Source organism: Oryza sativa, chromosome 6 (genome assembly GCF_034140825.1).
Source record: "Oryza sativa Japonica Group chromosome 6, ASM3414082v1".
NCBI classification, from domain to species: Eukaryota; Viridiplantae; Streptophyta; class Magnoliopsida; order Poales; family Poaceae; genus Oryza; species Oryza sativa.
The window spans coordinates 16,402,208-16,428,578 of NC_089040.1; the positions used below are offsets into that span (position 1 = coordinate 16,402,208).

At 43.5% G+C, this 26,371-nt stretch overlaps 1 long non-coding RNA gene across 1 annotated transcript; it reads left to right on the forward strand.

Moving 5' to 3' along the window:
- The first annotated feature begins 21,142 nt into the window (after positions 1-21,142).
- On the forward strand, positions 21,143-25,098 carry LOC136356847 (uncharacterized). Its single transcript, XR_010741874.1, has 2 exons — positions 21,143-21,964; positions 24,865-25,098. It is a non-coding gene; the product is annotated as an uncharacterized lncRNA (long non-coding RNA).
- Positions 25,099-26,371: the final 1,273 nt, after the last annotated feature.

Consider the following 26,371-nt stretch of genomic DNA (forward strand, 5'->3'; position numbering starts at 1 on the left):
GAGGAAAGGAAAGCTACTAGAGCCATACCCGAACTCTTCCGAAGACTTCCGGACTCCTGATTCCTATTCTAATTCTATTCCACCAGCTAGATACTACTAAACTAAACTTGAGAGGAATGAGAGAGCTCTTTATTGAGGTGTGTGAGTGAAGTGAGAAGGTGAAGTCCTTTTATAGCTGAACTATGACGGTTGTGACGGTTGGAATGGTCGGTAATACCCTCCAACCGTCATTGGGGCTTCATCTCAACCGTCCAGCCAAAACCTGGATCCAACGAAGGCGAGGGAGGTTCGGCCGAACCACCAGGTTCAGCCGAACCTTGGGCTGGCCCAATCCAGTCCAATTTCGGCTGGCGGCCTCCTCTGCTGCTTCACTTCGTAGACTTGTGAATTTTGGCCTGATTCATCGTGTCAAATCTGTGTGCTTGGCCCATTCATACACAAGTCTGGTTCTCGACATTGTCCAATTGATTTATCGTCTGAGTTGATGTCGATTCTCCTTCACTTTATTGTCATTCTCTACAAAAGGTTAGTAGACCTAATACTAGTGGAATATTATTATTCTAACATATTTATGCATAGCAAGTATCACTAGTTCTCTCCTGTTTTAGTAATATTGACGGTCGAAACTGATCGATAATGACCGTCAACATGCAGCTACCTCTATCTCAATGTCTTCAACAAAAGGTAAAACTTGTTATGATGGCTTGCGTTCTCGGGATTAGTGCTTCCATCTTTATGATACTCTAATCTTGTTTATGTAATTCGTCAAGTTATCATATATCTTACATAATCTCTAGCAATATCGCTATCTAACCCACAATCGGCTAACATCTGTTAATAGAGGGCAACCGATTAGGTTAAATATCGACGTTGGTTTAGATTATATAAGATATCTACCACTCTATGAAACTTCCAGCGGCTTAATTGTCTAGATATTGTTCTTCTTTTCATACTTAATGCTGCATCAGTTGAGTTTGATCTATTAAGTCGTGCTTAGAATATCAATCTTTAGCCTGCCTTCTGGTTGCCGATTAGGGCAGTATCGGGGTTTCAGCCAATCTTATCTGGTTTAACTATATTTGCTCTATACGCTCCATTGACAAGTTAGATCCGCCCTTTATGTCAAGATATTATTGCATTTAAGTATATTACGCTTCTGTTTAGTATATTCTACTTGTTTTAACATCTTAACATAGAGTTGTATCGGAGTACTAGCCGATACATGCTAGATCTATCTGATTGGCTATGCTATAAACATATATAGTCCTGTTATTAATATATATTTCAACCTAAGTGATTAATACTGTCTCGGCATGGCGACCGATCTATCCCAATCACTTGGTTTAAGTATATATCGATATAAGAACTATATATTGTTGATATCTATAGCCAATCGAGTAGATTTAGTTCTTTATTATCTATTTATAACCGCCGATCGATTTACATATGATATCGGCTCAAAAATAAATGATACGTCATCGGCACCTAGCCGATCGGCTATCATTTATAGGTTTAACCACGGTTTCTTTGTCTCTATTTCTTGTTGATTGCAGGATCAAATCAACTGGCACGCTAACACACCCGAAGGCGAGCTTTGGACCTGCACTGGAGTTAAGTAGATCTCCCAGGCCTTGTGTTTCACGTCAACACGCTCTTGGCACGCCTGGTGGGACCAAGAAGAAGTTAGCAAGCAATTCTTCCTCATGGCCGAGAAACCACCGCTGTCGCCATCCTCGGCTAGTCCAGGCACTGTTAAGGAAAAGATCCAGAAGTTAGGATTGACCGACGTCAATGAAGGAAACGTCGTGCCCATCGATCCAGAAAAATTCACACCTGATCAAAAGAAAGATTTTGACGCGATGATGCAGCAGGCACGCAATCAGTTCTTGAACTCATTCATGCAGACTCGCAAGGGAACACTTGTTCAGAAGTATAAAGTAAAGGTAGTTGCTGATGATCCTGGGACCAGTTCTTCTAAAGGTGAAGACGGGAAACAAGCTCCGGATGGCTCGGCTCAACCGAGTGACAAAGGTGCTACAGATGGTTCTCTAGGAAGTCAAGGTGACAATTCTCAAGGAGTCCATGGGGTTCAAGGTGAGGGGGTGCATGGAGTTCTAGGTGATGGTGCTCTGGGGTTGCAGGGAGGAAATTTTAATCAGGATGGCAATGCATCACAGGAGTTTTTCAATAACTTCCAAGATCGGGTTGACTATGCCGTGCACAATGCTTTGATCAATCAATCTGGGGTGTTAGTCAATACATTGTCAAATATGATGAAGTCAATGGTCGATGGTACAATAGCTGAATACCAAGCTGCAGGCCCAGTTTATTTGCAAGGAGGAGTATTTCCAAATTACCGACCATTGATCACCAATACTCATCCACCTGTTCAAGCAGCTCCTTCTATTGCACCATCGGCTCAGCCGATGGCACCAGCATCAGCTCCTGCACCTACCGTACCACCTTCGGCTCCAGGCCAATTGATCAATCCCCGACTGCTGATAAGAGAATAGCCACAACACGCTGGATAGAATGTGGATCGGCTAACACAAGACCAGGTTGCATCCCATGTTTTTGCCTCCTCAAAACACTGTTGATCCAACCCAGCAGCAGCCGATTCAGCAAACACCACCAAGGCAGCAGGTTGTGCAACCCATACAGCAAACACCCCCAATCCAACAAGTTGTGCCACCAGTGCAGCAAACACCCCGAGCTCAAAGAGTTGTACAACCGATTCAGCAAATGCCATTAAGGCAACAGGTTGTCCAGCTGATTCAACAACAAGGTTCAATGAATGCATCGGCTGGGTTTGCGACACCTGGTGGGCGGCCTGTGCAGCATGCTACAAATCAGGTTGTCCCAGAGCATTTAGTCCATCATGTACAACCAGATGGCACGGTGATTCCGCAAGTTATTCCTGAACATTTGGTGCGTAATATTCAGCCGGATCTTCAAAATTACCAGGGGGGCAATTTGAATTATCAATATCAGCCACCGTCACCTCATGTTCAACACCAGCAAGCAGGATCAGCTCAGCCCCAATTTGTTCCTCAATATAACCAATTCGAGCCGATGCCACAACAACCTCAAGGGACACCTCAACAGCGGCCATGGGCCGATTTGATTGCAGATGTCATAAAGGAGCAGTTCGGGCTCAGGCCGAAAGATGCTGGAAATCTATATCGACAGCCATATCCTGAATGGTTTGAGAGAGTTCCTTTACCTAACCGGTTCAAAGTTCTAGATTTTTCAAAGTTCTCAGGGCAAGATAGTACATCAACTTATGAGCACAGTAGCCGATTTTTAGCTCACTGCGGTGAAGCATCGGCTGTGGATGCCTTGAGAGTTAGGTTATTCCGGTTGTCTTTAGCTGGGTCAGCCTATACTTGGTTTTCTTCCTTACCATATGGATCAATTAACAGTTGGGCTAATTTAAAAAAGCAGTTTCATAGCTGCTTCTATAGTGGGATTCATGAGATGAAATTGTCCGATCTGACGTCGATCAAGCAAAAGCATGATGAGCCAGTACATGAGTATATTCAAAGATTCAGGGAGATGAGAAATAAGTGTTACAGCTTGAGTTTGACTGATGCCCAGTTAGCCGATTTGGCTTTTCAGGGTATGATTGCTCCAATTAGGGAGAAGTTCTCATCTGAAGATTTTGAAAGCTTGTCACACCTTACAAAGAAGGTAGCTCTGCATGAACAAAGGTATGCAGAGGCTAGGAAAAATTCTAAAAAGGTTAATCATGTTTGTCCTTATATATATGGATCGGATGATGAGGGTGATGATTCTGAGATAGATGCAGTCGAGTGGGTAAGGAGTAAGAAGGTTATACCATGCCAATGGGTAAAGAGCTCAGGTAAAGAGGAGAAGTATGACTTTGATATAACCAAGGCTGATAAAATTTTTGACTTGCTACTCCGAGAGAAGCATATTCAACTTCATGCCAGTCACACAATTCCATCGGCTGAAGAATTGGGCAAGAAAAGGTATTGCAAATGGCATAATTCTAGGTCTCATACGACTAATGATTGCAAGGTCTTCAGGCAGCAGATCCAAGCGGCTATTGAAGGAGGCAAAATCAAGTTTGACGATTCTAAGAGGCCGATGAAGGTTGATGGCAATCCTTTTCCTGTTAATATGGTGCATACAGCTGACCGAATAGCCGATGGGAGTCGTGCAAGGGGTTTTCAGGTAAATTCGGCTAATATTATCAGCAAATATCAGAGGAAGTATGACAAGCAGCAGGAGAAGCATTATGAAGAAGATGATGATGGTTTTGATCCTCATTGGAATGAAGGTATGAGGCTGCCATCTATCGAAGACTGTCCTGGGTGCAGTGATATTGCTGAGAGTTCAAGCCGATCATATAGTAGGGGCAATCGGCTAAGGCAGACAAGAGTTCCTGTTCATGAAAGATTGGGTCCAGTGAATCAAGATCATAGCCAAGAGGACAATGAAATCAGGAAAAATCAGTGGTGTCCATCTGGTATTTTCACGAAGAATCATAAGAGAAGGGTTCAAAGATTGAGGAACAGGGAGCACTTTTAGGAGGTCGAACAAGAAATTAACCATTGGCTGAGGAAAACAAAGCCGAGGCAGGAGTGGCGTGTTAAGAATCAGGTTCCTGTAGCCGATGAAGCCACAGCTGATGAGGCAAAAAGGTTAGCTAAAGGAAAAAGTGTTGTAACTGCTTCGGTCAACATGGTTTTCACGTTGCCTGCCGAGTTTGGGAGCAAGCAAGCCGATGTCGATGAGGTTGAAGAAGAATCGACTAAATTGATTTTGTTGCCAGAGCAGGCGGTTTTTGAGAAGCCAGAGGGGACAGAGAATCGGCATCTTAAGCCATTGTATATAAATGGTTATGTCAATGGGAGGCCGATGTCCAAGATGATGGTCGATGGTGGGGCTGCAGTGAACTTGATGCCTTACGCTACATTCAGAAAGTTGGGCAGAAACGTTGAAGATCTCATCAAGACAAACATGGTGCTTAAAGACTTTGGCGGCGATCCATCAGAAAGGAGTTTTGAATGTGGAGCTAACAGTCAGCAACAAAACTATCCCTACAACATTCTGTCATCGATGCGAAGGGTTCTTATAGCTTGTTGCTTGGAAGGGATTGGATTTATGCTAATTGTTGCATTCCTTCAACCATGCATCAATGCTTGATTCAGTGGCAAGGCGACAAGATTGAGATTGTGCCAGCCGACAGGTCAGTCAATGTTGCCAGTGCTGATTTAGCTCTTTGGGAGATGGATGGTCTTGATTGTTTATTTATTTGGAAAAGTTTGGGATGGAGATTTTCTAAAAGTGTCCGATTCTGATATACAGCCAATTGAAGATGGAGAACCCGAGCTATTATTTTGAGGGCGTCGTAGAGGGTTCAGATGTCTACAACAAGGACACGGTAGATGATCTCGATGACAAACAAGGACAGGGTTTTTGTCGGCTGATGATTTGGAAGAAATTGATATAGGTCCAGGTGATCGACCAAGGCCGACATTTATTAGTAAGAATTTATCTGCAGAATTTAGAACCAAGTTGATAGAGTTGTTGAGAGAATTCAGAGATTGCTTCGCTTGGGAGTATTATGAGATGCCTGGACTCAGCCGATCGATTGTAGAACATCGGCTACCTATCAAACCAGGGGTTAGGCCACACCAGCAACCTCCGAGAAGATGCAAAGCTAATATGCTTAAACCTGTCAAGGCTGAAATTAAACGATTATATGATGCTGGTTTTATTCGTCCTTGCCGATATGCTGAATGGGTTTCTAGTATAGTTCCTGTTATTAAGAAGAATGGCAATGTCAGGGTGTGCATTGATTTCCGAGACCTGAATAAAGCTATCCCGAAGGATGAATACCCAATGCCAGTTGCCGATCAGCTGGTTGGTGCTGCATCAGGGAAAAAAATTTTGAGTTTTATGGATGGAAACGCAGGATATAATCAAATCTTTATGGCTAAAGAAGATATCCATAAGACAGCTTTTAGGTGTCCTGGTGCAATCGACTTGTTTGAATGGGTTGTGATGACTTTCAGCTTGAAGAGTGCTGGAGCTACATATCAAAGAGCCATGAATTACATATACCACGATCTAATCGGCTGGTTGGTTGAGGTTTACATTGATGATGTGGTTGTTAAGTCTAAAGAAATAGATGACCACATAGCCGATTTGAGGAAGGTTTTCGAGAGAACCAGAAAATATGGCCTGAAGATGATTCCGACAAAATGTGCTTTTGGTGTGTCGGCTGGCCAGTTTTTGGGATTTCTTGTTCATGCGAGGGGGGTTGAGGTGACTCAAAGGAGTGTTAATGCAATCAAGAAAATTCAGCCTCCGGAGAACAAGACAGAATTATAGGAGATGATTGGAAAGGTAAATTTTGTTAGAAGGTTTATTTCTAATCTGTCTGGAAGGTTAGAGCCTTTTACACCATTGTTGAGATTAAAAGCCGATCAGCAATTTACTTGGGGGGCAGAGCAACAGAAGGCTTTGGATAATATTAAGGAATATCTTAGCTCTCCTCCTGTTTTGATTCCTCCATAGAAAGGGATACCTTTTAGATTGTATCTATCGACCGGTGAGAAGTTGATCGGCTCAGTTTTGATTCAGGAGTTGGATGGAAAAGAACGAGTTGTATTTTATCTTAGTCGTCGGCTCTTGGATGCTGAAACTAGATATTCCCCTGTGGAGAAGTTATGCTTGTGTCTATATTTTTCGTGTATAAGGTTGAGGCATTATCTACTATCCAACGAGTGTACTGTCATATGCAAGGCCGATGTTGTCAAATACATGTTATCGGCTCCAATTTTGAAAGGAAAGGTTGGAAAGTGGATATTCTCTTTAACTGAGTTTGATCTTCGGTATGAGTCGCCGAAGGCGATTAAGGGACAAGTTATAGCCGATTTTATTGTGGAACATCGTGATGATTAAATCGGCTCGATTGAAATTGTGCCATGGACTTTATTCTTTGATGGATCGGTGTGTACTCATGGTTATGGTATCGGCCTAGTTATAATTTCCCCTAGGGGGGCATGTTTTGAGTTTGCTTATACTATTAAACCTTATGCGACTAATAATCAGGCTGAGTATGAGGCAGTGCTCAAAGGGTTGCAACTACTCAAGGAAGTTGAAGCCGATGCTTTTGAAATCATGGGGGATTCTTTGCTGGTAATAAGTCAATTGGCAGGAGAATATGAATGCAAGAATGATACGTTAATGGTTTATAATGAGAAATACCAAGAATTGATGAAGGAGTTTCGGCTGGTTACTTTGAAACATGTATCTCGAGAATAAAATATTGAAGCTAATGATTTGGCCCAGGGAGCATTGGGGTATAAGCCGATGATCAAAGATGTTAAGGTTGAAATTGCAGCTATGACAGCCGATGATTGGAGGTATGATGTGCACCAGTATTTACAGAATCCATCTCAATCGGCTTCTAGGAAATTGAGATATAAGGCATTGAAGTACACTTTATTGGATGATGAGCTTTACTATCAGACGATTGATGGGGTGTTGCTTAAGTGTTTGAGTGCCGATCAGGCTAAAGTTGCAATCGGTGAAGTTCATGAGGGAATTTGTGGTACTCATAAATCGGCTCATAAGATGAAGTGGTTACTTCGGCGTGCAGGGTATTTTTGGCCGACAATGTTGGAAAATTGTTTCAGATATTACAAAGGGTGTTAGGATTGTCAGAAGTTTGGAGCAATTCAGCGAGCACCAGCATTGGCTATGAATCCTATCATTAAGTCATGGCCATTTAGAGGTTGGGGAATTGATATGATTGGTATGATAAATCCACCATCGAGTAAAGGACATAAGTTTATATTAGTGGCGACTGATTATTTCACCAAGTGGGTAGAGGCGATTCCTTTGAAGAAGGTTGATTCTGGGGATGCAATTTAATTTGTTCAAGAGCATATAATCTACCGGTTTGGTATTCCTCAAACTATTACAACCGATCAAGGCTTAATTTTCGTGTCCGATGAGTTTGTTCAGTTTGCCGATAGCATGGGTATCAAATTGTTGAATTCTTCACCATATTATGCACAAGCTAATGGGCAGGCCGAGGCATCTAACAAGAGCTTGATCAAATTCATTAAGCGGAAGATTTCTGATTATCCTAGGCAATGGCATACTCGGTTGGCCGAAGCATTGTGGTCGTATTGGATGGCATGTCATGGATCAATTCAAGTCCCTCCCTATAAGCTTGTTTATGGACATGAGGCTGTTTTGCCGTGGGAGGTTAGAATCGGCTCTAGAAGAACGGAATTACAAAATGATTTAACAGCCGATGAGTATTACAACCTTATGGCCGATGAGAGGGAGGATCTGGTTCAGTCACGATTGCGAGCCCTTGCAAAATTTATCAAGGATAAGGAGCGTGTTGCTCGGCATTACAATAAGAAAGTGGTACCCAAAGATTTTTCGGAGGGGGAACTTGTTTGGAAGTTGATTCTGCCGATTGGAACTCGGGATAGCAAATTCGGCAAATGGTCGCCGAATTGGGAAGAACCGTTTCAAATTTATAAGGTTGTGTCTAAAGGAGCTTACATGTTGCAAGGACTCGATGGAGAAGTTTCTGGCAGAGCATTAAATGGCAAATATTTGAAGAAATATTACCCAAGTGTTTGGGTTAATGCAAGATCGGCTGATGTTGCCGATACATGATAAGCCGATGTATTTTCATCGTCTTGAGATGGCCGATATTGTTATATCGCTCTTAGTCGTTTTTTCCAATTGTAATCGGTTGTGGTTTGCCGATATATAACAGCCGATATTGTTATATCGCCCTTAGTTGTTTTTCTAATTTTATCAATGCTGTTGACATTATAAAATTAGGGGGGCACATATGTACAAAAATGAAAGTGAAAATTTTTTTAGCAAAATCAGAAGTTATGTTAATCGGCACAGAGGATTGTTAAAACAACAGAGTATTAAGGTATCTTAGCCGATTACAAAAAATTTCTAAGTCTTATTACACAAAAGTTATTGAGACAAGTATTGCTGGATAGCTGAAATAGCCCTTTGCCTAATTAGTTCGACTTCTTCAATAGCTTGGGCATCTTGAGCATCAGTTCCAGGAATGATCTTCAAAGACTTGGTCAGATCAGCAACATTCTTGATAGCCGATTTAAGTCTTGCTTTTTGCTCTTCGATGGACCGCGGGAGATCGGCTAGTTTCTTGTGCTCCTGATCTAACTCGGCGTTGCATTCCTGAAGTTGTGCCAGGAGCTCAATCTTGCGAGCCTCGAGCCAATCAATGTTGGATTTGATCGGACTCTCCGAAAGCTGATCAAGTTTGGATTTCTCCTCATGCACAAGCTGACGATTGGCTTGGATTGTGGCCTCAATATCCTTGCGCTCTCGACATTCGGCTAGTCTTAATTTGGACTTTTCTAGCTTGAATTGATGTTGCTCAAGATAGACCACTGGAGTAAGGATATTGGCTAGCTCATCTGGGATTAGAGCTTGGATCTCATGTAGCCGAGTCCTAATTGGCCCACAGTTTACCACCAAATTATCTAATGATGACGCTTCCAGCCGATGAGAGATATCTTCAAGTGTTTTCTTCACATCATCGGGTAAGGGAGCTAAAGCTTTGCTTGAAGTATCTTCTTCTGCCTCATCAAGATAATCTCTGATGTCAAAGGAGAAAAGATCGGCTAAAACCTGCAGCAACAATTTCGGAAAGAGTAAGAGCTGGGTAAAATATAGCCGATCTAATTATTGAGACAAAGGAAAACTTACTGGGATAGCAGAAGAAGCTGGTTGTTCTTCCTCCTCGATGTGATGACTCCCCACGGCCGATGGAGTCTGGTCACTTGACGATTGCTGTACAGGAGGAGAAGGAGGAGGAGGAAGCTGTAGGATAGATAAGTGTTATATAGAGTCGGTTGAGATTGATTAAGTAAAAGAATTAAAGATATCTTACTGGTGGAGCCGACTTGACAATTGTCGCTGCTGGTTTTTTCTTCACAGCAGTTTTCTTCTTCTGCAACCACAAAGTCCATGAGTAATTAACTAAAGAGGGAGGTAACTTCAGAAGAAGTCAAAGAGAGATACTTACTCTTCTGAAATGAACGGGGGCAGGAGTTGGAGGCGTTTGCTTGGGTGAAGCCGATGGTGTTCTTTCTGTGTCACTCATTTCAGCTACAATCTGGTCAATATCTTCACCAATTTCCTCTTCATCCAGAGCTTGTTCAATAGATGGATCCAAGGCAGGCAGATCATCGGTCGGCTTAGTTTTCTTGAATTTGGCCTTTTTCTTTGGAGCTAAGGCCAAGGTACTCACGGCCGATGATCTGGTTTTCCTTTTCTTGCCTGCATCGGCTGGTTCCCTGGTTAGGCCGTGAAGGAGAGTTGAAGTCTTGGGGGCATGGTAGCCGATAACGGGGGGAGATAGTCCACCTCCATTCGGAATTAGTCCTGGAGAATATTCAATGTTCCTGCCACTGTTACTTTGGTGTGGCGGGGAAGAGTCGATTGTCTGCAGAACAAGAACAAGAGATTAGTCAAGTAATAAATCGGCTAACAATTATTCAAGCTAACAATGGTGAGGTTTACCTAAGGTATGACATCAGGGAATAGATCTGTCATATACATCGAAGCCGATTGATGAAACAAGTGCAGCTTCCATTCACCCCACCATCTGTCGAAATTTTTGCTTCTAAACCCTGCCAACTCAATATTATCAATGCTGCCCAGAGAGGGTCCTGGTAGGTTAAGTAGCCGATCCATCATTAGAGTGGATGCGATTTCTCCTCAGCACTGAATCTTGTCGACAAAGAATAAGCCGATTGGGAGTTGTCCTAATCCAAGTTGTCTAGCCGAGCTCATTGGGTGATAAAACTCATAGGAAACTTGGATATTTCTTCCTTGATGAATGCCGACAGGAAGGATGCATGGGCTGATTGCGGCTGTAAGAACTTCCCTGGATTTTTGATACTTTTCATGATTGATATCTTCAAATCTAAAGACTGATGGAAGTTCAAGATCTGCTGAGTCTTCATAAGGAAACCAAACTCGGGCATCTTTCTTAAAGCCTTCATAGAAGCCGCAGAACCAATCCTTGAGTAGCTCGGCCGATAGCTTTGCTCTAGCATCGGTTGGTGTGGACGCATATTCCCCATATGATGTGCATCTACGATGAGTGCGTTCTTCTCCATCATCTCCTGCAATCGGCTCTGGCAATGGGAACTCAGCATCTGTCACAGATGGCCGATTGACGACTTTCATGACCATTAGGTTCAACCAGGTTTGCAGCAGCCACCATTGTCCACCTGCACCAACTACTGAGCCAACGGCTATCTTGGCCGATGCATTGTTCAATGTTTCGTATAAGTAGCCGAGGAGAATCTTGCCTAAGGGAAATTCTTTCTTTGATTCTAAGGCTTCGGCTACAAATTGCCAGTTGGTTGTAGGACCACAACTGGATCCACAAAAGAGAAATTTTTCGAGCCACATTAGCAAGAAGGCTACATGCTCTCGAGGAGTAACAGATCCTTGGCCCATATATGCCGCCACATAGCCAGACCAGCCACCTATGCTTTTGGTTCTGAAGTCAAACTGATTTTTGCTGTTCATGCTCATGGGATTAGCCGATGAGGTTACATCTAAACCGGTGATCATGGTAATGTCAATCAAAGTTGTGGTCATCGGCCCTTGGTTGAACAAGAAGGCGTTAATGGTGTTGGACTAAAAATAAGAGGCGGCTGCCATTAAGGGCTCGTCGTTAGCTGAGTTGGCTATGGTTAGGTCAAGTGCTTGGCCGATTCCAATCTCATCCCAGTGTACTTTCTTACTAGCTGATACGCGCTGGTACCATGTAACCCAAGTTTTCTCAGGGGTGGTTTTCTCAAGAGATGGCCAAGACTTGAAAGTGTTTTTCTAGTGGCTCAGGTTAGGGTTGGCTAGCCTCAAGGGGATCCTATTGGTTTCACCGATGATAAAATCAGTGGGGTCAAGATTGCCGATTGGACCCAGAAAATAGTGATTTTCATGCGACAGGCTTGGAATCGCAACTAGGTTGGAAAGGTGCTGCAAATCCAAAGCAACCGAGAAGAAGAGAGCAATATGAGACGAGAAAAATCGATTTGCTGTTGAGAAAGGGGATCTAGCCGATGGGGACTTACCTCGGCATACTCAGCTGATGGCGCAGCAGATGGGCTGGCAGAGGATGACATCGCTGTGGGCGGAGATCTCGCCGGAGATGAAGTCGCCTGGAAATCGCTTTGTGCGTCGGAGGGATCGCCGGAGAGAGAGAAGGCAGAGTTTCGCTTAAGCGGTGAAAACAGGAGTAACGGTGTGAGATTTCTCAGGGGCAACGGTTAGTATTTAAAGCGCTTGAATAACGGTCGGAAAACGGTAAAGTGCGAAACTTGCTCGGAGTCGATGTTAAGCAAATCCGAAACATTACCAAATATTCCGGACTTGGGGGGCATGTGTTAACGACCAAATTTGCTAATATCAGCATCGAAAAAGAGGATTAGATCGAAGTGGAGTCGAAGGTGGAGATCGATTCGAGAACAGAGAAAGAATCGGCTGGAGTCCAGATCAGCTACGATTAGGATCGGCAGGATCCGAGTCAGATTGGGTTAAGTGATACAGCCGATTCCGACAATATGACTTGTATGCGATATCGGTTTTGAGTTGACGTACTTCATGATGATTGCCATAGATGGATAGAGTCCTGGGGAGGCAATTGTATCTATTAATTAGGATAATTTATGTAAATTCCTTAGGGATAAATATAGGCAAAAGTCTGCCGTAGAGACTTATGGTATCTTAGAGCTTGTTTGAGATAATAGTCGTGTCCGGTATGGACATATCTTGTAATTCTTGGGTATAAATAAACCCCGAGCCCTATGTAATTTTTAAACACACACGTTCAATACAATTTCGGCGCATCGCCACCCTTTTGCTTTTGTTTTATTTCGACGAGTTCTTGCTTTTGGGTTGAGCTGCATCGGTTTCGATCTTCAACAAAAGGTAAAACTTGTTATGATGGCTTGTGTTCTCGGGATTAGTGCTTCCATCTTTATGATACTCTAATCTTGTTTATGTAATTCGTCGAGTTATCATATATCTTACATAATCTCTAGCAATATCGCTATCTAACCCACAATTGGCTAACATCTGTTAATAGAGAGCAGCCGATTAGGTTAAATATCGATGTTGGTTTAGATTATATAAGATATCTACCACTCTATGAAACTTCCAGCGGCTTGATTGTCTAGATATTGTTCTTCTTTTCATACTTAATGCTGCATCAGTTGAGTTCGATCTATTAAGTCGTGCTTAGAATATCAATCTCTAGCCTGCCTTCTGGTTGCCGATTAGGGCAGTATCGGGGTTTCAGCCGATCTTATCTGGTTTAACTATATTTGCTCTATATGCTCCATTGACATGTTAGATCTTCCCTTTATGTCAAGATATTATTGCATTTAAGTATATTAAGCTTCTGTTTGGTATATTCTGCTTGTTTTAACATCTTAACATAGAGTTGAATCGGAGTACTAGCCGATACATGCTAGATCTATCTGATCGGCTATGCTATAAACATATATAGTCTTGTTATTAATATATATTTCAACATAAGTGATTAATACTGTCTCGGCACCTAGCCGATCGGCTATCATTTATAGGTTTAACCACGGTTTCTTTGTCTCTATTTCTTGTTGATTGCAGGATCAAATCAACTGGCACGCTAACACACCCGAAGGCGAGCTTTGGACCTGCACTGGAGTTAAGCAGATCTCCTAGGCCTCGTGTTTCACGTCAACAGTTACCCGGCGGGGATAACGGAGGATGTGCCAGTCAAGATACGGGATTTCTTCATCCCGGTTGATTTCGTGGTGCTGGACATGGACACGGGGAAGGAGACGCCGCTCATCCTGGGCTGTCCGTTCCTTAGCACCGCAGGGGCCAACATTGACATGGGAACGCAGAGTATCCGTTTCCATATCAACGGGAAGGAGGAAAAGTTTGAGATTCAACCGAGGACGGAACAATGCTCCATGCTCAGAATCAAGTACGGGCCAAACCCGCAGAACATTCAAGTGGTCGAAGTGGAGCCACCCAAGACGGATAGCCTGGTAAGGTTCATGCAGAACTTCCTAGAGAAGGAAACAACAATGCCCAGGAACCGCTATTGGAGGAAGTCGGTAAAATCACATATACCGCACTGAGGTAACGAAACATCACTGTGCCACGACCGCACTGACCGTTGGATTCCAACGGCCGAAAGTGGGGCCGGTTGGGCCCACTAGGGGTTCGGCCGAACACCCTGGTTCGGCCGAACCGGCTAGGCAACAGTCGGCTGCCTCATTTTTTGAGGCAACGGCTAGTGGGCCCCATAGGTCAGTTTTGACCGTTGTGGGTGCACTACTTAAGCCAACCGGCTAGTGGGCCCCATTTCAACACATTTTCATTCCCCCTCCAAAGTTTGCTCTCAAGTTCATTCAAGCTTTTATAGTTTTCCTCAAATTCAAATCTTTAGTTTCATACATACAAGTTGCTTTGGTGAAACTAACCGGCGGGTGATACTCTTGTCATTTCTAACCCCCGCCGAGTTAGCCTGTTCTTGCTCCATTGTGCAGTATGAGGAGGCGACTGTCTCGTCTGTTCAAAGGGTCAGGCTCTCAATCAAGTCGTCATGACAAGTCTAGTACTCGTTCATCAGCTGATGTCTCAATGGAAGACGCCGACGCTCCGCGACAACTCCTGAGTGACGCTGACCTCGACCTTGTCAGTGATCGGGAGAGACAAGCCTACTACATGCTGAGCGACCGGGAGTATGCTCACACGCGAGTATACTCACCGGAGTTGCTGAAAAAGATAGGTATGCATGTTGAATTTCGTTCTATTTGGAAAGATGTTGGTTGGCAGAGATTTGCTATGGTAGATGAGCCCGGTTCTTGCTTGCTTACTTTGCAATTTCTGTGCACTTTGAAATAAATAGAAGATGGTATTTCTTTTCGCTTTTTCCATAAGGAGTTCACACTCACATGGAAAGGCTTGAGTACACTTCTTGGTTTTCACGATTCCTGGAAAATCGATCTCCAGAAAGGAATTTCTGGGTTCGAGAAAAATAGGTTTTGGGAAGATATTTCTGGTGCTCCAATTTGTAAGAAACCTACAACGAATGATATCCATAATCCTACACTTCGGCTCATGCACAAATGGATTGCTATGTCTTTGTTCCCTAGAAGTGATCTGTGACCCATTAGGGGAGATGAATTAATTATCATGTTTGCCATGGTTAGAAAGATAAAAATTTCTCCAGTGAAGTGTATGATAAGGCAATGGTTAGAAAGTATAAAGTTCTCTGCTCCTGTTGAGTGCACTTCTCTGATTACTCGGATAGCAAAAGGGCTAGGGGTCGTTAGCGACCAAATTGCTCTTATCTCAGCCGCTCGTCCGCGTATTGATGAGGCCTATCTAGTGCAAGGGCATATTTTGAAACATGGAGCAGATGGATCTTTGATATACTTTTTCCCCGGTTGTACAAATGAAATCCCGTTGCCAAATGCGGGGTATCATTTGTACAACTGCCATGAACTAACCATTCCCCTGCAGACCAAAGAAGAATCTCATGCAGGTGGAACATACAGGGAGACGCGCAACATGACAAGGAACGAACAAGCAAGTTCATCATCCTCAACACCCGTGCAGATGTATGAGGCAGGTTGGACACCAACTGGGGATGCTCCAGGATGGACCCAAGCTCCACGCCATAGCATCGGAGTCTCAACCTGGGCAGGCGCCAGTGAGGACCGGTGGCATGCGCCTCATGACATCCACTGGGGGGACAACCAACCCTCAAAGTGAATGGCGCTCAAGTTCCTCACGTTGGGACTTGGGTGAAATTACTAGGAGAATGGACACCCTTGATGTGCAGACGGGGGAGATCCAGTACGACCTCGCGGAACACATAGCCCAAACGCAAGAATGGCAGCAATCTGCTGATGCTCAGTTCACCAACATCAACAACATGACGCAGCAACAGCATGATGACCTTCAGGCGTACTTTCGCTTTCAGGGGTTCAATCCTTACCAAGGACCCTGAGCGAAAGCGAAGCTTGAGGGGAGACCTCGCTCTCCCCACTGAGGTAACTTGTATCACATTGCATATTTCCCTTCCCAATTGCATAATTGCTTTCCAATTGCATCGTATAAACCTTGAAAAACAACATAAAAAATTGTAAAATAGAAAATACCAAAAAGATAGGATAGGTTTGAGTCATGCTAGGTAAGATAAGCTAGTTCTCTTTGTTGAAATGATGAATAGTTGCTCTGTTTTATATCTCTGATATATGGGTTCTTGGTAAATGCTCTCTCAAAGATTGAATATAAGTAGCCAACAATTATCCGGGAACCTGAGGTAAATGAGCTGCACTTGCTAATCTAAGTCTAAGTTGTTGCGAGATTTGACATAGTAAAAATGAGTAGCTATGATCCTGATACTAATTTGACTTGAATTCCGGATGTTTTGTTTTGCAAAATGATAAATTGAAAGTTCCTCATTTGATATAAATTCCTACCAGAGCCAAAAATGTGTTATCATGATAAACCATATACATTTTGGTTACTTGCTATTCCATTGAACTTTGTCAAACTCTTGTGACTTGTGTAGATACTTCTCACGCTCTATGATCAAGATCATACACCCACATATATGCACATGCTAAACTCCTACACTGGGAGCTAAGGAATATTCCATTCCATTTTCATATTACCACCAAAATAAATTCTCCATGCTTTGAAGTGCTTTCTTCTCCTAAAAAGATAATTCGTTTTGAAAAAAAAGGAGAGGAGGGAAAGGCAAAGTTATGAAAATAATAATAATAATAATAAAGTTATGCTCCATCAAGCATGAGCATGATGTTGTAGCCATGGCCTCTCCCAATAAAAGAAGGATTTTTGGGATAAGAGAGTAAAGCACAAAGGAGAAGCATTTTTCTTTTATTTGTCCTCATACACCGTTTCCACCATATATCACACACATTTTGCACGATCTTGATCGTGAGTATGTTTAGTTATCTGCTTTAGTCTAAGTTTTTGACTTAGTAATAAATCTGAATGCAAGTATGCCATGTTTGATCCCTACCGAGGCTCCACATATAAACCTTAGAGTAGGAATAAAAAAGGCATCATTGGGTGAGGAATTCAAATTGATACACTTAGAGAGACTGAGTGAATCAATTGAGGAACTTGGTTTTCTTTTCCAAAATCGTTTGAAAACTTCCGGATTAAGAGTTGAATAAAGATCGGGTGATTGGTGCTCTAGTTGTTGTTCAGTCTTTCAACCGCCCAAGGCAGGGAGAAGCAGTGTCTCGTGGGAATCAGGGGTAAGGGTAAGCCACCGTGCCAAAGATTATTTAATCTGAGAGAGAGTACATATACCTTTCACCTGTATCTTTGAGGTATGCAGCATAGTAGCAACTCCTGATCAACAACCAAGTCATTGTTTCCTTTCGTCCTTCACTCAGGACGAGCAAAGGTTCAAGTTTGGGGGGTTTTGTTGACGGTCGTTATCGATCAGTTTCGACCGTCAATATTACTAAAACAGGAGAGAACTAGTGATGCTTGCAATGCATAAATATATTAGAATAATAATATTCCACTAGTATTAGGTCTACTAACCTTTTATAGAGAATGACAATAAAGTGAAGGAGAATCGACCTCAACTCAGACGATAAATCAATCGGACAATGTTGAGAACCAGAATTTTGTATGAATGGGCCAAGAACGCAGACTTGACACGATGAATCAGGCCAAAATTCACAAGTCTACGAAGTGAAGCAGCAGAGGAGGCCACCAGCCAAAATGTGGGCTGGTTGGGCCAGCCCCAAGTTCGGCCGAACCTCCCTCGCCTCCGTTGGATCCAGGTTTTGCCTGGACAGTGGAGATGAAGCCCCAATGACAGTTGGAGGGTATTACCGACCATTCCAACCATCACAACCGTTATAGTTCAGCTATAAAAGGACTTCACCTTCTCACTTCACTCACACACCTCAAGCAAGAGCTCTCTCATTCCTCTCAAGTTTAGTTTAGTAGTATCTAGCTGGTGGAATAAAATTAGAATAGGAATCAGGAGTCTGGAAGTCTTCGGAAGAGTTCGGGTATGGCTCTAGCAGCTTTCCTTTCCTCTTTTGTAAGCTTTGTACTTTTATTAGAATACTCTTCTATATACATTTATGGTATTGGGATACTTTCCGAGTATATGAGTATCAACTTTACATTATGTTCTTATTATATTGAATATACTGCTAGCTTATCAGGGAGATGCTTTGGTGCGGGTATAGTGTTTGCTTATGCAATTACTCTATGTCATGACGATGATATTAGAGTAGTATCTGGTAGTTTAGACGTGGTGTCTATATTACGGGATATCATTATTTGATGTTATATATTGCGGATGAAAGGTGGGCCGCTGATTGTGACAGCTCAGCACGGGTATTCCTTCGCGCCTATATATAATCCTAAGTTAATTTCCTAGGGAGGGTATTCCTCCGTATTTAGCCCCGGTTGGATGGTCATGACGGGTTGTCGTAAGGAACTCGGCAGTCAGGGGTGGCTTCTCGAAGTACCAGGAGGGCATCGGATAGAGGGTATTAGCTAGTATATCAGTTAACTAGAATGTATTTATACTATGTATATTAGAAGTATAGGAATAGATTTCCTTTCTCTTTACTTTCCACCTAGTTTAGATTATTTATTATGAGGATGGGTAGTTGAATGCTTGTGTGTCACTCTACCCTTGGATTATCTTAATCCCTACTTAGAATATGATTATCGCAAGTAATATATAAATTATTAGTTGAGTTCTCTGTACATGATCTTCCCACGGGATAAAATAAATACGATACCCTTGGAATACTCTCGGGTAAAATGCTACAATGGTATATCCGTGCGCTTACGGATGAACTCTGTAACCATAATATACCAGAAGTATTTCTGCGCCTTTGCTGAAATTATATTTCTAGTAATGTCATTAAGAAATAACAACAAGCATTTTTGGCGCCATTGCCGGGGATTATATTTCTAGTAATGTCGTTAAGAAATAACAACAATTAGGCCCCATTTTATAGGCAAGGAGAGAGAGCCGACCACGAGATTGAGTGGAAACGGTGCCGGAGATGGTGGTGTCAGCGGCATCAATGGCGGCTTTTGAACAAGATCCAAATCCTGGCGATTGGAGGCACCATTCAAGCCTTGTTCGGTTAATGCCCATGAGGGAGGAATTGGAGAGGATTTATTCCCCACCTATTGTGGTGTGGAATTATTCCCCCTCAATCCCCTCCAAACCGAACAAGGCCTCACCGGGGAAATTAGGGGGATTTAAAGAGAAATCAATGGGTATTAAAACCCCCAATTAATTTGGATTTAACCGGCTTGAATGGAGCGAATTTGAGGGAGAGATAGGCTAGGGTTTATGGGAGAGAGAGGAGGCCGGCGGGAGGAAGAAGACGACCGGCTGCCTAGCGGCTTGGGCTGGGCGAGGCAGGGGTGGCCCAGGGCAGGGCAAGGAGAGGCCCGAGAGAGAAGGAAGAGAAGGAGGGGACTTCGGCTGCGGGCCGAGGGAGAGGAGAGCGACTTTGGGCCAGGGGAGATAATTTTTAGTTTTTCTTTTTAATGAACTCTTATAATTGTTTTGTTTCTTAATAAATATTTTCGGTGCTCTGAAAATTGGAATAAAAATTGAGGGCTCCATTTAGACCAAGGAAAATTTAAGAAAAATACTCCGGGCCACAATCGAATTTATCTTGTACGCATGATGAATTTATCAGGCCATGACAACCGACAACCGATGACTATTCTAAGCCTAACTCCACTACTACAAGAGAGAATACAATATGAAATGAGAGAATTGCTCCTTGAAGTTAGTGTTAAAACTGAAGAAGGAAATCTCCTTTTATAACTCTCAAGGGCGGTTGAGTATGACGGTTATGGAGGTTGGTGCACCCCTAACTATCATTAAGAGTGGTTGTGGAGTTGACACGTGGAGGATGGGGCCGAGGGGTGCCACCCTTGGTTCAGCCAGGCAAACCGCCTTTCCCCACCGCCTTTGGTCAGGGGATGATAGGTGGGTCCCTTGGTCGGTGCACACTCTAAGTCAGTTTAGTATGATTTGTGGGCCCATAAATCCGTGTGTTCGCATGTGATTCATCAGAGGTGTGTTTCTTTGCGGCTCATTTCTCCTTTACTTTAATGTATAATTCCTGCATCCATAGTATTTCTCCAATACAAGTGAAACTACATTATTTATAAATGATATGCGTGTAAGAAATGTTAGTTTTCTCATTATTTATTATGGTAGTTGATGGTTGAAATTGGTACTTAACGATCGACACCATGGGGATAGCTTGTTTGGGATGCTGACATGGTGTGGCCATCACGGATGTCGATGAAACAGCGACTGCGACGGGTTGAGGAGGTGGGCAACGGTTCTAATGGCACCAACGAGTCTTGCCAATGCTCGCGCGAATGCTATGGATAGTTGAAAGGGTTGTCGCGTTGTGTTCGTATGGTCGTTACAACTGCGACGGCAAGAGCTCGATTTCGATGAAATCCGCTAGAACCAAGGTGCCATATATGGCCTTGCAAGATTGGGGAGCTTCCTAGCGGTAAGGTAACATGATTGCCCGCTTGTGCTAGAGGGGATGCTATCCTACTATGTAACGCCCCGATTTTCGTTTGGGATTAAAAATCATTAAATAATGCATTTTCTAGAAATTAAAAAAAAGTTAAAGCAAATTAATAAAGTGAAATAATGGGAGAATTAAAATTTTTCCCTTAAAAGTCATGGCCGAGAATATTTTGTAATATTCTTTGTGCCCTAAAATACTCTCCGGATTTTTCCGTGAATTTTCGGAGCTCAAGAAATAATTTAAATAGCACAAAGTTCATTAACTCAATTTAAATAAAAAGAAAAATGATTAAAATTCCCTCTCCTTCCTTCCTTGGGCCATTTTTGGCCCAATCCCGCCCCTCCTCCTCCTCCCGCAGCCCGCTGGGCTTCCCTCCACCTCCTCCTCCCGCAGCCCGCTCGCTCCCCTCTCCCTCCAAAGTTCACCTAACCCCCTCATCCCTCTCCCTCTCACGCCGACAAGTGGGACCGTCGGACCCACTTGTCAGGTCCTCCTCCTACCTCCGGCTCCCCAATCCCAACCGTCATGCCGCCATTGCCGCCTCACGCGCCGCCGATTCCGCGCCACCCCGCCACCCCCCTTCTTGCCCAAGTGGTGGAACCGCACCCCCACCACCTCCTCCACCTCTTCCCCCTCTCTTCCCCAAAAATACGGCGCCGGTTTGCCCCGCCACGCGCCCACGATGCCGCCCCACTCCGACGGCCGTTGCCGGCCGATTCCACCCTCCACAGCCACGATCTCGCCACTCCAAGCCCATATAAACACTCCCCGCAGCCTCCTCTCTCGTTTCCCGAGCTCCCCGCGCGTTCTCCCGCTCACCCCACGCCGAGCCCGTGCGTCACCGCTTTCCGGCGAGCTCCGGCCGTCGCTCCTCGCCGCCCTAGCCGCCGCCGCACTGCGCCGCCACCACCATCGGCATCGCCGTGCTGTGCCGCACCCCGGCCCCTATTCCTTTTCCCCTCTCCACCTCAGAAACACTGCCGCACCGCGCGCCCGAGCTCCACCGCCCGCCGGCGTCGTCCAGCCGCGCGCCGCCGCCGCTATAGTCGTCGCCGCGCTGCGCCGCCGCCACCACTAGCTCCACCGCCCCTTGCCGCACATCGGCCGCCACTACACTTCCCCAAATCGCCACCGAAATCGCCTTTCCACCACCACACCCGAGCTGCCTCCTGCCGCTTGCCGCGGCGCTCGGAGCCGCGTCCGGCCGCGCCGACACCCCCTCCGTATTCGCAGTGTCGAGCTGTACGTCGGCCACCCCTCCCTCTTCGCGAGTCACCATCGGAACTCCGTCCCCTCTGCTCGAGGTGAGCATCCGTCGCCCCCTCTCATCTCCGGCCGGCAACTCACTTCACCGTGAGCCACCTCTGTAACAACTGAAAATTTAATTAGTAGTTTAACGTGTCATATGTTATGTTTCGGATAAAATTATAGGAATTTCAAAAACTTTCTTAGAAAAAAAATTCTTCAGATGATTCTTATGTTTAAAATGGCTAGAAATTTAAACCTTTTGCTAGACTTTTGTTTGGGATGATGTCAATCTTTAGCTACCATTATAGGGAAAGCATTTTTTTTCCAGAAAACAAAATAACCATATAACCTTGGTGGCGAAATCTAAGTTGCTGGGTTAAGGAAGAATCATCCAATTTTTCAAATAGTGCTTTGACGCTAATAAAATTTACCAACACAACTAAAGACCTACTCACCAATATTTTTCCTTGCACGAATGGAACGAGAATATAAGAGACTAAGCCAACTCAATACCAGATAATTCACGAAGATCCACCTTTCTTTTTCTCCCTTTTAGCTTTTAAGCCAAGTTGAAACCTCTTTGTATTTAACTATAATGAATGACCAATCGGTAATTTTGTAACTCATATTTCGCTTATTTGATAATCTACCCGATCACGCATAGCTTTTGGCTAGTAGATTAAGTAACTAGTGATTGTATGCTTGTGTACCTGGTTGTAGTGTAGTCCAATTTATTGGCTTAAATGATTTTCTTTGTTTGGCTAATTGGTAAATGTTAAATGAATATAGATACTCTGTAACAAATCTAAGCAACATAAAATTCCATGAAGGTCCTCATGTCAATTAGACAACCTAAGATGACCACTGTAAAGGTTTCATCATTTTATCACCCTTTTTACTACCTCAGATATATCAGTCAAGTATAGTCACAGTGATTAATTAGAAACCTAATCAGGAAAATGAAGCAACTCCTAAATGTGCTTAAAAATTGATCAGAAGGATATAGGTTTTATAATTTATTCAAATACTAGATTATTTATCATGAGTTAATATAATTTTTCTAGAATTTTTACACTTAGTTTTGACCTCATTGAAATTCAATTTAGTTCTCAGCATACCCCATTTCACCTTTTTGCCAGAATTAAAATATTTCGAATTTTTGAGTGAAACTTTGAAAAATGGAAACTAGGTAACTCAAGCTATACACACACCAGATCACCCATTTTTGGAATTCTTGTAGCTAGGTCAAACTAGTTAACCAAGGAGAGAAAATTCCTGAAAATTCACTAATTTCATTGTGTACCTATGTTTCTAGCCTTGATTTATCTGTCCTATGGGCCCAGTTCGACTTGGCCCCACATGTCACTGACCTAGGCCCGCTCCATATCTCCTAGACCACCTCTTGGGCGTGCAACCCCACCTCAGGAACTTAAGACAGCAAAAAAAACCCTCCATCTTCCTCCTCCCTTTCTATTGCCAGCCACTTTACGTTCTTCCTTAGGCTGAGCTCCCTCCCCACTTTCTCCCCCAAATTCTTCTTCAATCATCCAAAACCAAACCCTGCATGTCACACCTTTGGATCCCTGGGGCTCTAGGTTTTCCATCCATCCAAATATCTTGCACATGCATGGCCATTTGAGAGAGATCGGGAAGGAGGAACAGCAAGGAGCTGCAGGCTGCGAGGTTGCAGCAGCTGGATGACACGTTTCTTTTCTGTGTTGGTAAGTTCTTTCCACATCCATGGCTCCCTACTTGAGTTCCTATAATGCCGACAATCCCTTCTTTCTTCCCCTCCCTATTGGTCACCGATTCAAATCTTGAGAGCAAAGAGCAGCTACAATTCATATTTCTCCACTCCGGCAACAATAACCCATGTTTCCTTTGAGTTCCTCTGTTTTGGTGAGTTCTCATGTCTCTACCTCCTGTAGATTTATGTTCTTAGCTTTAGGATCAAGTACTCACGGTGCTTTTGTCCTGCAAGTAGCGTAAGGTGAGTTTTGTATTATTCTTCCTTGTACTACTTGATCGTGCTCTTTCTATATTGATAGTTTGATACCCTTCTCCGGTAAACCCGTGTACCAGGCACTGCAACCTCACCAAATGTAGGATATAAATGAGCTCACACCTATCCTTCGGCAGCCATCAGTGGATCATGGTGATTTGCATTAGTGATTCGAGTCGTTGTTGAGTTTGTCGCCCCTAAGAAAATTAGGGCCAGCCTGCTGCACCTCGTCCTTTGGTGAGATTTTTCAGCACCTTGGCAATTTGTTTTCTCTCACACAAAAGGACCTCACAAAGATTGCTTTGCCACTGAACTCCACCAATAGCTAGTAGTTGCAAAATTCTAGAAACACTGTTCTTGGTGCTTTAGGTAGATTGTTAATTAGCAAGAAGCATGGGGATATTCAGAGGAGGATGGAACTAAAGTCACTTGGTAATATCTGAGAAAGAGATAACTGGAGTTACAATGTAATTACACTAAATTCAAGTGCTAATAATTACTGAACTAAATCAATTATCCCCCCACATAGCTTATGCACCTATATCATTTCTTTCAATTGTAAGCTATGAAATCAAATTTCTGCTAAGGGGCAGCCAGTAGCAGTTCCACTTGTCACATTAAGTCAACGCGCATAGTTACTTCATTCCAAGTCTAAATTGGGTGATTCAAATTGTATTAGAACCAGTGAATTTGGCTCCTTGGTGTGATATAAATTTTATTCACGTAAGGCTGCTAAAAATCTCAGTATATGGTTGGGTCTGTTTGTTCTATTTTCAAAAGTTGCCATTTTAGTGTATATGGCTGGTTAGTTGTGTATCTCCTAAGCTAGAGCAGCAAATGTAGTTTTTATGTCAACTTGTACGCTGCCCACTGTATTTATCTATCAATTTATAGAGCATGTTGCATATGCATGTTTATTTGAATCTTATTTGCATATTTGTCTTTTATCGGTAGATTCAGATGTTTCGGAGTACGTGGAGCAAGAACCTGAGATTGAGTGTGATCATCTACAGCAACAAGGCGAGCACCTAAGCATCTAGCACCCATGTTTTACTTAAATTCCTTTGGTTGTGAATATATATATATATATATATATATATATATATATATATATATATATGCATTTGCTTAGTTAATTGTTTTGGGTGACATGGTCTATAATTAATTGGTGCATTTACCTTAGTTATATATAGTTGCCATATACCTATTACTCTCCTGGTTGGGAATAGTTGGGATGTTTTATTCATTATGCTTAGTTTTGCTTAGTGGGGATACAACTATATGGCTGGACAGTTTTGTTAATTCTAGGATATGGACAACTTGGTTAATGGGCTAAAACTGGAGCACTTACATTAAATAATGGTTGATGAAATATGATTGACTTGGACGGGTGGTAGGGCGATGATGGGAGGTATGTTTCCCCTGATGCAGTAGCTCCGTCTGGGTCGTTAAGGACTAAATATTTTGACGTCTATTCAAGCACCCTACGTACTTACCACATGCCGTATCATGGGACCGGCTTGTTTGATTACTAGACCCACTGTGATCATTTACGCCCATCAGAGAAACGTGGGTATTTGGGATCCGCGGAGTGCTTGGTTGGCCGATGTCACGCCCAGAAATTTAACCCAAATTTCTAGACTATTTTGCGTATTAAATCCCTGTCCAGGACCAGCCAGGGTACACAAAACGACAAGTAATATACAGTTCCAAACGTAAATAAAGCGTAAAATACTTACGGAAGAGGCACTTAGTCCTCACACCGAAACAGAACGATAGCAGCGGAAAAAGGCGATCCTAGCGGGGCTTCAGCTCCACTCCATAGGCAAAACTCAACTGGGGTCTGAGCCTTGGTCCTCTAACTTCATCTTCAGCTCAGAAGCACTACACTTCTGAAAAAGGGGGAATAATAGCAAGACTGAGTACAACCACCGTACTCAGCAAGCCACACCAACGATGCAGACGTGCAAGGGGATACAAGGAGGGGTTTGTGGCTATTTGCATAAAGGCAGTTGTAAAACATTTTATTGAGCAAAACAGTAAAACTGTTGAGTAATTAAAGTAACATTAAATCTCCATTGATCAACGCTATACCACATTGAACAGGCCCAACCAACCCACCTGAACTACAGTGTATTGGGTCGATTTATTAAGATGGGACTAATCACGGTGAATCTGGTCGACCGCCCATAACCGCGGGCACGGCTATTCGAATAGTTTTACTCTGATCAGAGGTGTACAGCTGTACCCACAAGACACAGCCCCACGACATGTTTCCGTGCGCCGACATGCCACCACGACATACCGGAAAGAGGCCATGACAGGACCCTTCGCATAACCCCCTCTAGCCAAGCACACCACACCTCAGGTTTAACCCCCGTCCCCAGCGGGCAACGGGCAGTCCCCTCTCGTGCCTAGGTGAATCCGAAAGCGACAGAGGCCGTCGCAGGGCCCGCCCCGC